This window comes from Mirounga leonina, unplaced genomic scaffold (assembly GCF_011800145.1).
Source record: "Mirounga leonina isolate KUSES-001 unplaced genomic scaffold, KU_Mleo_1.0 Mir_166, whole genome shotgun sequence".
In the NCBI taxonomy this organism is placed as follows: Eukaryota; Metazoa; Chordata; class Mammalia; order Carnivora; family Phocidae; genus Mirounga; species Mirounga leonina.
The window spans coordinates 19592064-19604820 of record NW_023270418.1 but is presented as its reverse complement, the minus strand read 5'-3'; positions in this window follow the sequence as shown (position 1 = coordinate 19604820).

The following is a 12757-nucleotide window of genomic DNA, read 5'->3' as shown; positions in this document are numbered from 1 at the left end:
GCTCAAAAATATGTAAGCAAAAAATGAAGAATGGGAGATTGGAACTATTGAAAGATAGAAGAAAAAAAATAAGAGGCAGGGAAGAGGAAAAAGAGAGATGGTAAAGGGAAGAATGAGACTAAGTAATGTGATTAAATGGCTGCCTAGGAAAGTCTCACAAAAATAAAATCTCTGTTCTGGATATCGGAGCTTTCTAAATCGCACCATTGATCTATTTATAGGAGTGTTTCCTCCTCTCTCCTAGACTACAAGCTCCTTAAAGGCAAGCCATAACTTTGTAGGCTGATCTTTGTCGCTTCCTTAATGTGTTTCATAGACTGTGCACTTCATCAGTTGAGTGAAAAAATGAATACAGGAATAACTGATTAATAAATGAATGCACGAAAAGAAGCAACCGGCTAGAAAATATAAGAAATCAACTTTTTAAAAAGAAACCATTACCAAGCAGGGATAGCTACATGAGTGGGGCCAGAGGCCTTTGAGTTGTGATCTGACTGCCTACCACACAGTTCTCTAGCTCAAAAAAATAGCAAAGTTCTCTAGCTCAAAAAATAACTACTGCAGTGCCTATCAAGAAGCCTGGAGTTTTCTAATAGAATTCATTGGTTCGGCCTCAGGGGCTTTTCTGCCTTTAAGGGTTGTCTGTTAAATTACAGATATCTCCGGGATATATAAAATGTGAAGCTATTATCAGCTTGAACCTCACGGGGGATTAGTTGATGTCTGGTTGTTGGGAAGGTATGTGCCTAGGAAGAAAAAGAAGAGAAAAGGAAGGGACCTAGATCACCTGAACGTTTAATATGTCAGTTGTTTTACATATACTATCTCCTTTCATCCTAAAAACCAAAACAACATCCAAACAAAACAGTGCATAGTAGATATTATGACATCCATCTTTACAGAAAGGAGTCAAGTTTATAGAGGGTGGCTCGCCCGTGGAGATAACTCTGCCAGTACAGAACAGAGTTGGAATTTGAATGGAGATTTGTCAGGCTCCTTCCTTTTACTAGGCAGAGCCCACTCCCAAAGGCCAGGATGAAATTCCAGCTCCTGAAACACAATAATTTTATTTAGTGCTGGAAATATTGTGACATTTCCCAGCCTCCTTTTCATAAAGACAACTAGCTACTTGTGCTAGTTTTCTAGGGCTGCTGTGTAACAAAATACCACAAACCCAGGGGCTTCAAAGAACATACATTTATTGGTTCATTATTCTGGAGGCTAGAAGTCTAAAATCAAGGTGTTGGCAGGGCCATGCTCCCTCTGAGGCCCCCAGGGAAGGATTCTTCCTTGTATCTCCCAGCTTTTGATAGCCCCAAGGATTCCTTGATTTGTGGCAGTATTACTCCAATCTATTCTATCTTCATATGGTTGTCATCTCTGTGTCTTTGTCTTAACATGGTGTTCTCTTTCTAGTGTCTTTGTTTTCTCTTCTTACAAGGAAACCAGACATATTAGATTAGAACTCAGCCTATTAAATATGACCTCATTTTAACCAGATTACATCTGCAAAGAACCTATTTCCAAATAAGGTCACATTCACAGCTATGGAAGCTAGGACTTCAATGTATCTTCTAGGGTACACAATTCAACCCATAACATTTATTTCACTTGATCTGTCCTGCAATTAAAAAATATAGGGGTGCTTGGGTGGCTCATTCTGTTAAGTGTCAGACTCTTGATCTCAGCTCAGGTCTTGATCTCAGGGTCCTGAGTTCAAGCCCCATATTGGGCTCCATGCCCAGCATAGAGCCTACTTAAAAAACAAAACAAACACGTGATGTGATGAGCACTGGTGTTATATGCCACTGATGAATTATTAAATACTACATCTGAAACTATTGATGTACTCTATGTTGGCTAATAGAATTTAAATAATAATTAAAAAACAAAACAAACAAACTCTATCTATATATATCTTTTCGCCAAGTGAGTCTGTTTCAATGGAAGATAGAGAAAGGAAGAAACAAAGTAGAAAACAAAGGGTTTGTTTCTTCTCTACAGAAGGTAATTTCTTTTGGTCATGCTGGAGGCAAGGGTCTCCTGCATTTGCATTCACTCTAGGAAAAGAACTCCAGAGGGATTAGTGCCTCTAAAAAGCTTGACTGTATGAATAAAATCTAGAGCAAAGCCTTCCTGGCCATATTTCCAAGCAAAACAGCTCAATATGTTGCCATTTTGGAGATGAAAATACTTTCAATGAGATTACCTTTGCATTGAATCTGGGTTGCAGTTGGAGTTGATTTATCCTTTCAAATGGCCAATGGATTTGCAAGACCTTCTGGAGTGACTGACTTTCTATTGCACATTTGCTGTTTTCTTATTATGGTAAACAAAGACTTTAATGATCAGAGCTGGAGCAAAAACACAGTTTTGCAAAAGATAGTCTTAAAAGATAGTCTTTGTATTTGTTTGTTTAGCTTCTTTTTTGTTTGTTCGCTTTTGCCTTTATGGTGCATAGATTTTCGAGTTTCTGACTACAAATCCTGGCAAATCATTTATACTCAGTAGCTTTGGGATGTAAACTAGAGGAGATAAGCAATGTAGGAGTTATTTCCTAAGTAATCCTTTAGATAATAGTCACAGCAAACAAAGGAATAGATTCATAACTGCAGGGACTTAACTGTAAGCTCAGCACACTGTCTCTGCCCTGTACACATTTCCCTGTGAAGGTCTGGTTTCTAAGTCTGACATTTGAGAAGATGGTGGAAGGGCTGTCTCCTGATCAAATTCACTCTTGGTATTGCTATACAGACCTTCTTGCTTTACTTCCTCTTTTGACAGAGGCTTTCTGTGAGAGACACCTACTTCCAGAGAAATGTTAGCAAAATAGGCAATTACTATTAGTTGTCAACACATCTCTGTGGCAGAAGATTTGGGTGAGTTCTTCAAGCATTATTGGAATTCTGTCTTTAACACTGTTCATGATAGAGGGCAAATGAGTTTCTCAAAGGGAGAGTAATAGGATGAATCTAGAAAAAAATCCTTACACCAACATACACACACACACACACACACACACAATTATCATTGCCCAGTATTTACTTTTATTTAATATGTACTTTTTATTACCTTTTTTTAATTACCTTTTAATTACAGTGCCATATAAATGGCAGCAATCACAATTCAGGTCCTCACAAAGCTCAAAATGCAATACATGGAGTATAACAGATACAGAGTGTAACATCTGAACAGACCTTCTGAACAGAAGAGAACAGTGACCAAGATGGCCTTAATGTTTCCCTCAGCTTGCCTAAATGCGAGATAGCTTTTTCGGGTATTCATGCTCCAACCTGCCCTCTGCCCTGGCCTTTATAGAATCCAGAGGGCCTCATCACAGAGATCTTTCCCATCTTTTCTTAGAGCTTTACTTAGTAAATCTATAATTGTAAATTCTTTTTCTATTCCTTGAGATGTAACTTTTTTTAGAAGTCTCTCACCAGTTTTATAACCAACCCATGACTATCTCAAGGACTTGGAAGAAAATGTTGCAGAAAATAAAAATCACACCGGTGAGAAACCAAGCGACACTTGGAGAATTAGGAAAACTCAGTGGATCCAGATGAGCTCACACTCGAAATTCTGGGCCCTGGGTAGCGGGGTTACAAAGCTTTTATAGAGCCGTGCTGGGGTCAGGTTACAAGGGCTGTGCTGACTGCTGATAGGTGGGTTTAAACTGGGTGGGGAGGGTTGCTTTAGGCGGGAATAGTGGTTAGGGCAGTACAGGGAGCTTGTGGTGGAGAAGCCTGTTTACAGAAGCAGAAACAACTGGTTATGTCCTGCTCCCAATGGGCTTCTGGTTATCTCTTGCTATTGTTAGTAACTTCCCAACTTTTGGGGCCTGCCAACCTGCTCTGGGTAATTTTCCTCTTCACCATCGCTTTGAAATAAAAATCATCAAAAAAGATAATGTCCCTGTCTCCGAATCTCTGTGGGACGATCAGAGCCTAACTTCTCTGTTCCATTTTGTAAAATCCCTCCTGTTGTAAAGGTGAACATTTACTTTTCTTTTCGGTAAGGCCAATTAACAAACACAGTTGGCCTATGATCTGCTCCCTTGACTCATTCTTGAAAAGCTCCCTATCCTTTGTTTCAGTGAAGTTGAATTCCAACTACATTCTGGGTTCTTTCTCCTATTGTGGTAATCTTCAACATTTGCCTACATGTTTAACTTTGTCCAGCAGAATTTTTGCTTTGATAGCACTAAGGTACATGCCTTGCAAAGTTTGACATTAGAAAAATGTACATCTTGTTGGGGGGGAATCACCGAAAAGTTCAAAACACTAGAGGAACTCAAAACAAATCTTTGACTTTTAATGAGTGGCGTTTTCAGAAGGAAAATAAGAGAAAGCCAAATAAGTAAACATATTAAAAAAATCATCACTTGCTTAAACATCAGTTCAACAAATGATTTTTGCCAAATGAAAAAATAAATCAAAGCAAATGGTTTCTAGCCATTCACAATGGATGGGTGCATGATGGAAGATTGCTACAGGGCTTTTGGGTTCTCTGCTCTCCTCATGACTCTTTCCTAACTCTCAGTCTTTCTCCTAACCTTTCCCCATCTTCATCTCTTTGCATCTATTCTCTTTTTCTTTCTTTAACCCCTCTACCCTCTCTCTGCCAAAGAGGATGAAAAATATTGGACAGAGAAGAAGTGGGAAACTGAAGGATGCTGAGTAAAAATACTAAAGGATAATATTCAGTAAAGAGAGAAAAGATGGCATTTCCAAATGAGAATAATTCAAAAAGGCTTATAAAGAAGGACTATTTCAAAGGTGTCGATAGAGTGTGGGGGAACCACAAAGAATAGTGTAGTATCCCAAGACTTGTACCCCAAGAGTAGAGTGCCACCCTAGTTTTGAAAGTTAAAGGAGAGGGAGAAGTTTCTGGAATTTATAGATGAAAGAGCTATGTGTGGAGAGCCATCTGACAGGAGCTATGAGTTTTGGTCTGTGGACAGTGCCAGCTATAGCTATCATAGAGGAATAAATATTTCAGCCTCTTTCACTTTCTTTTACTTTCCTGCTAGTGGTTGCCCATTGATCTTATCCTTCTGAAAGCCAGGGGCTAAAAGAGCCCAATGATGCCATCCCTACAGGTCAGTCTTAGAGCAGAGAGGAGAATGGAGGAGAAACTTGATCTGGGAGGAAGATATTTGGCACAGATAATAAGTAGGAAAGCAGACTCAATTGAGAAGGAAGACCCAAGAGATTGAAAACCCATAGAAGGCAGGGAACACCCAGGAGCTAAGAAAAGGGGAATATAGGACAGAGAGAAGGAAAACTGAAGTGTGGAACTAAGAGAAACAGGTAGGGGTTCCAAGTGCAATCTAACTCTGCAGCCCTCTTAGAATCTGTCAAATCATTAAATAAAAATTCTCATAAACATTATTAATAGAAACAAAGAAGTAAGTCTTTAGAAAGTAAGTATCTTTTGGTGAATTTGGCATATTGTCATTGACAAATTGATCTTTTGGCAAATGGAACAGGCTTTCAGTAAATTGATTTCCTCCCATTGGATTGCTTCTAATTTGTATAATTAGAGAAATTTGGGGAACTATAGGTTTTGTTTGACTGATTATTTAGTATCTGACAGGAAATGTCAGAGAGATTGGGGGCCATGTCAGTCAAGAGGCTATCAGCTCTTGTGGTACCTAACCCATGCACACCCTTACTATCTTGATCACAGCCAATTGGATCAACTGTAAGTACAGAACTTAAACAAAGCAATGTTATTAATAGTAATAGCTAATATGTATTGAGGGTGTACTATGTGCCAGGCACTATGCTAAATGTTTTACATGGATTTTTTCTTCATTTAACTCACAATAACCTGTGCTTATTACTTTCATTTAGCCTTCCCCATCTGGACTCATCCTCCACCCTGCTCTGTTACCCAGATGACTGACTTCCACAGATTTCATTCTTTGTCCTGATTCTGGTTGGGTTTGACCAGTGAGAATCACTGGTAGGAGATGGAACAATGGAAGAATTCACAGAGGTAGGCTCCAGGGACCCTTGCTCCCTGCTGACCTCACAACATTTCTTTTTTTTTTTAAAGATTTTATTTATTTATTTGAGACAGAGAGAATGAGAGACAGAGAGCATGAGAGGGAAGAGGGTCAGAGGGAGAAGCAGACTCCCTGCCGAGCAGGGAGCCCGATGCGGGACTCGATCCCAGGACTCCAGGATCATGACCCGAGCCGAAGGCAGTCGCTTAACCAACTGAGCCACCCAGGCACCCCCCTCACAACATTTCTGGTAGTGCCCGGGCTCTCAGTTCTTATAATGTGGCCACTCATCCAAACCTCCAAACTCTCAACCTAACTCGCTCTGGTTACAACATCCCCTTAAGGTTAGATTAGGAAATGGAGTGGTAAAATGAAGCCTTATCATCCTTTCTAGTCTCATTTTGTGCTGATTTCCTTAACCTTGCCCACCCCTTCTGTAAGTATTCACTTTATAAGCCTTTTGTTTGAGTGTACAATTTACTTCCTTCCAAGACCTTGAAAGATACATAACTCAATTAGGAATATATTATACAGACCTTATTTTACATATGTGGAAACCAACGGTTACAAGTTTACAGTGGTTTTTTTTTTATTTTTTTTCCTAAGACTTTACTGCTAGTAAGTGATAGGGCTCAAATTTAATGATAAGTAAGTATGGTGGCTTTCAGAATCTTCTATAATAATCATTATCTTACATTTCTTTGTAACAACTAGGTTTTGAAGTTTGGCATTCATCACTATTCCATCTGACTTTCAGCTATCCACCAGGCACATGTGGCTGGTAAGTCGCTAGTATCACTTGTTTAAATGATAATACTTTAGATATATTAGTATATCTGTTTCTTTTCCCTCTTTCAAAAATGAGGCTACTAAAAATTTTAAATCACATGTGTGGCTTGCATTATATTTCTATTGGACAGCATTGAAAAGACCACCAATAGCCTTTATAGTGGCTTGGCATAGTGACTGTCCTCTCAAGTGTGAATAGTCCAAATTAGACAGAAATTTCATCAACTAAATCCTATCTCAGAGAGTTTTATGTGCATGACATACAGAACATAACAGAATTATGTAGTAGAAGTGAAAGTCAAAAGACATACAGAGAACAAAATAAGCAAATGTGAGAGTAATTATGAGTTACTAGATGCATGAAGAAACACCATCCATGCAGTAGAGGGAGCAAAGAGAACTTCGTTGGTAGAGTATAATTAGTAAGAACAGATATGGAGATGAGTTACTCACTATAAATGATGAGAACAGTTTTGGAATGGAATGATTGCCCAAATAAGAGAAAAGATAATGTTTTGTTAATAAAATCAACTGCATTTTTTTTTACTGAATCATATTCTGATTCTCTATGAAGCCTGGCCTTTCAGGAAGCCAACACTGTTTTCTACCATATTTTACTTCCTACATATTCTCACTATTAAGCCTCAGTGATTAAGGGGCCCTCATTATCTGTCCTTCTATTCTGGGAGAGCCTAAATAACCTAGAACCATATTGAATGCAATAGCCTATTTTGAGGATACAAGTTTGGGGGTCCTAAAGCCACCCTCATTCTGATACCAATTGCCAGTTTAGTGTTCTCCAAGATCACGGTCCTGTTTGGTAATTTGCTAGAAGGACGCACAGAACTCAATGAAAGCAGACAGCGCTTACTTCTCCAAGCAACAATGTGAAACAATAGACATGGAGTATTGCCAACCAGGGAAGTTCAACCAGGCTATGGTGTTTAGAATTTGAGCTGACAAGCATGGTCCGAACCACCCTCGCCCCTGCCATAAATTACATTTTTACATAGACTATCTGTTGTGGCCCCCAGTTAAACAAAGACCTTCCTATCAGGCAGGTTATGCCAAGGGCTCAGAGATCTCTCTTAGGAGTCAGTACAAAGGGCCAAACATTTCTCTGGGAGAAGTTAATCCTTCACCACACAGAGGACCTTGAGTGCGATGACTTCTCTTTGTGTTCACTGGGAAAAGTGGTGGGGTAATCATTGAATAATGGCTTTTTCTCAGATAAGCATAACAGGATGCTTTTAACCTACTGTATTTTCTTCTATGTATTTTCTTTTCCCTTTTATTTTATCCCTATTTTAATTGCCCCTCCTCTTATCTCTATTTCCCTTTTGTTGATAGTATCCCTTCAGTAACCTTGAACTCTTTGTGGTGACCCAGTAATTTATGCAGAGCAAAGACCAAGCTTTGTCTTCCTTGCAGAATCTTAGAAAATGCTTTTATCTTGTGCTTTTGACCAATATTATAAGAAGATGGAATACAGCCTTTCAACTGCAGCTCAAAGACATACATTTTTCCATTTATATTGGTTGATTCCTTTTCTAATAATGGTGATTTCTCTTCCCTAAAGATTCATGATATCTGAAGAGATGGACAAATCCTTCTCTCCATTTTCATAATATTTTATCAAGGAAATCATCCAGTAATATAAAACAGTCAATCAGCATTAGATGATCTTTGAATCGGAGTCCTTTGAATTTTTAGACTCCAGATATTTTGCTTTGAGTTGCAGGTATCCACACCGCCCCCACCACCGCCCCTGCAAATTTCAGGAGAAACAGAAAACATGACCACCAAAGAAGTCTCTTATACTCTACATAGCAAATAAAAAGAAGACAAAACAGTCAGCATGAAAAACTATCACCCGTGGAGCCTTTAAGACATTCCTAGGTAAAAGGCAATGCAGAATATCACTGGGAATGTTAGATAATGAAAAAGGGAAGTAAGTGAAGCAAAGGAGCACAGAATAATGGGAGCCCTACAAATAAAGCAGCCTGAGATCAACACTGCACTGCTATGTCTTATTCCATGGTAGGACCACCATTTTGAAGTTGTCTCATCTCTTTATCCTTCCTTCTTTTTGAAGTTATAAGCCTAATGCAATGTGGTTATTAATGCTGCTTATTGACCGTTTCTCCCTTGTCACTTCCCAGCCACTGTACTGAATTATATTTCTTGGACTCTCTTTTTTGTGTAGGGCGAGTGGCAGTCCTAGCCTGTGTGTACTGAGCAAAAGTAACATGAATCACTTTCAGTGGAAGAATTTAATCGCTTGTGCAAAGGCCCTCCAGGGCTTTCTTTTTCCCTCTTACCACAAGCTTTGATTTCCAGACAGTGGTTCCTCCACCAGCAGGGAGTGCAATGACAATGAGCAGAAGGAGGGCCCAACCAACCAGAGATCGACAGGTGGTGTTAGCGAGGTATATGCCATTGTTGTTTCAAGCCAATGATGTTTGGTGTTTTTACAGCAGCATAATCTATGCCACTTTCTTTTTTTTATAACATTTTTTAAAGATTTTATTTATTTATTTGACAGAGAGAGAGAGAGAGATCACAAGTTGGCAGACAGGCAGGCAGAGGGAGAGGGAGAAGCAAGCTCCCTGCTGAGCACAGAGCCCCATGCGGGGCTTGATCCAAGGACCCTAGGATCATGACCTGAGCTGGAAGGCAGACACTTAACCGACTGAGCCACCCAGGCGCCCCAATCTAGGCCACTTTCACTGATACTCTCAGCTATGAGAAATGATAAGCAAAGTGAATCTAGCAATTATGAATGAAATTCACTCTTCTTTTACTAAACTTTAACCCCATTTAATATGAAGCTGGGCCCTGCCTGCACTGCAGATTTAGAACTCTGGAAATGGCTATTCAGATTGTGCTGACTGCACTTCATAATGAAGAAATGTGAATCCCGTCTCATTCAAGTGGACTCCAGAAGTTTCTGTGGTTCTAATGTGACCCCATTCTGTATATCGGTAGGGACTACTAAAAGGTGTGCAGGGGCACCTGGATGGCTCACTCTGGTAAGCATCTGACTCTTGATTTCAGCTCAGGTTGTGATCTCAGGGTCCTGAGACTGAGCCCCACATTAGGCTCCACACTCAGTGTGGAGTCTGCTTGTCCCTCTCTCTCCCCACGCTTGCACTCTCTCTTTCTCTCTCTCCACTCACATAAATAAATAAATAAATAAATAAATAAATAAATAAATAAATAAATAAAATATTTTTTAAAAAGGTGTGGAGATATCATCAGTATATCTAACTGAAGCATTTCAAGCATCCAGGAGAGAAGATTTTTTAGGGTGAATAAAAGTGTTATAGGGTATTTGTGTTTATTGCAGAATGAGTGTGGATGGGTTCCTAGCTTGCCCATCTTCTATCAGCTTATGAATGCCATCTTAGGACCTTATTTTACATTTTTTTTTTCACTAACTCCCTTGCAGTATAATTTTTCAATATATTTTAAACTGGTCTGATATTTAACTTGTTTATGCCTTTAACTTATAATAAGTAATGAGTTAAGGTAGCTAGGAGCCATTCTTTTCCTTATTTCGTGGTTAGTCTTTGATGGGAGGATCCTTAGAGAGACAGTCCTAAAAGCTGGGATATAAACCTGGTGAGGTAGATTGAGAGAAGAATGGTCATATAACCAGTCAGGGTACACATTTCTTAACTCCAGAAATGTTTAGAGCACTAGCATAGCTTTGTGCAGGAAGGAGTATGTGTGTATGTGCAAAGAAAGATGTGGCCTTTAATATGAATCGATCAACAAGATAGAATTTATGAAGCTCCTGTGCTGCTTGACCTCAGATAATGGGAGCTCGCTTTTAATCTGTGTAGTCATCTAGTGACGTATTTAAATAACTATATATATATATATATATATTTTTTTTTTTGGGCTGTCAAACTTAGAAGGCATCTGTTACCACAGTTTTATATTTGTAGATGCCAAGGGGAAAATCTGCATATGCATTACTGTAGAAACAGGTCTCTTTAAAGGCTCCCAGGGCTTCAATATTGTGACCCAAATCAGACATTTAATGAGTAATAATGACATACTGTAGAGTTAGCAGGTGAGCTTTGGGATATGTTACATAATTAATGACAGAATTCCTGGGATGGGTGGAAAACGTTTTTATTAAGGGACTGTCAAACAGCCCAGAGACCATATGTATACTATCACATCTGTTTACAACGCTATCTAAAAACCCATCTTGTAGAGTTAAAGAGATTGTTAGAAGTAAATGAGCAAGGAAACAGTAGATTAATTATTACGGTGAATTTTCCCATCACAGGCAGAGGTCCCAACCTCAGTGCTGTCATTTTCTAATACTAAGGCATGAAACTAGTTCATTCATTGAACAAATATTTATTAAGCACCTATTATGTATGACTTTTTTTCCCCAGGCTCTGGGAATTCTTTGTGGAACTCTGGGAATACTGGGAATTCTTTGTGGAACTCTGGGAATACTTTGTGGAACTCTGGGAATACTTTGGGAATATTTGCTTATTTGTCTGGAACCGAACAGACAAATATGTAAGAGGCATGGTTCCTGCTCTCACTAAGCTTACAGACTAATATAGGAGAGACAACATCAATCGAAGAATCAACAAATAAATGGACAATCTCAACTGCGATAAACATCACCAAGGATAATATATTATGGGAGAAACTGACCTAGTTAGACTTTTCTCTGTAAAATAGAAATGACACTGAGACCTATCTCCCAGCATTACTATGAACCTTGGGAGATACTATATTTTAAACAGTGGACATAAAATGAGGATGGCATACATTTTTTTCCTCCTTTCTGTTTTCTTTAGACTTCTAAGTGCATCTAAATGCAGGGCATTAATTTTCAATAATTTTTCCTGCTTACTGCGGTATCTGAAGTATCATGAACAGTCTTTATTAGAAGGAAATGCTAACGGTCGTGTTTGCTCTACACACTGCCCTACCTACTCTTCACTTGTCACAATACTGGCAGCTGTCTCTTCCCCTCTCATGCTATCCCCAAAGCTGTGTTTTTTCCAGAAGGCTGCCATCGGGCAAACTCCTTTCCCCATCCTCCCCATATAGCAGCATCCAGACCTTGCCTGAACACACATATGTAAAGTCAAAGAAACCTCCAATGAAAGTTGTCACAAATACATTTTACAAATAAAATATCCAAGACGGTACCGAAACCATATAATAAACTTCAACGTAAAAGAGGGAAATTTCAACTGTGTGGAAAACAAAAGAAATAAAATTGTGAAGGATGAACTGAAACAGCGGTAGACACAGAATTCTCATTTAGAAATCGCCGAGGTTCTCTTTGAGGTGAATGAATAATGGAACATGAACAAATGAAGAAGTTTAATAACTCCCTTCTTAAGCATTCACAGATGTTCCTTGGGAAGGTGCCAGAATAAAAAACTTGCCTTTTAAAATCTTCACACTTTTAATTTTGAAATAACGTAAGACCCCTATCATGTTGGTTTAACGGTTACAATATGTAAAAGCAGATAAAATGCTGATGCCACCCATCGAGTAGTGCTTGGAAAGATGATGCCATTGAGTTTTCTTTAGTTTGTAAGAACTGAGTATTAAATCATGCTCTTTGTTATTAACCCTTCCTGTTTAGGAACTGTGCTTGTGCTTTATACCTTGTATTTTCAATGGAGACATATCATCTGAGGGGGCCATGCATTTGTTTATTTATTTTTAAAGATTTATTTGTTTTAGAGAGAGACAACTTGGGGCTCAACCCGAGAACCCTGAGATCATGACCTGATTGAAATCAAGAGTTGGCCACTTAACTGACTGGGCACCCAGGCTCCCCTGAGGGGGCATGTATTTAAAGATTTTATTTATTTATTTATTTATTTGACAGAGAGACACAGCGAGAGAGGGAACAAAAGCAGGGGGAGGGGCAGAGGGAGAAGCAGGCTTCCCACGGAGCAG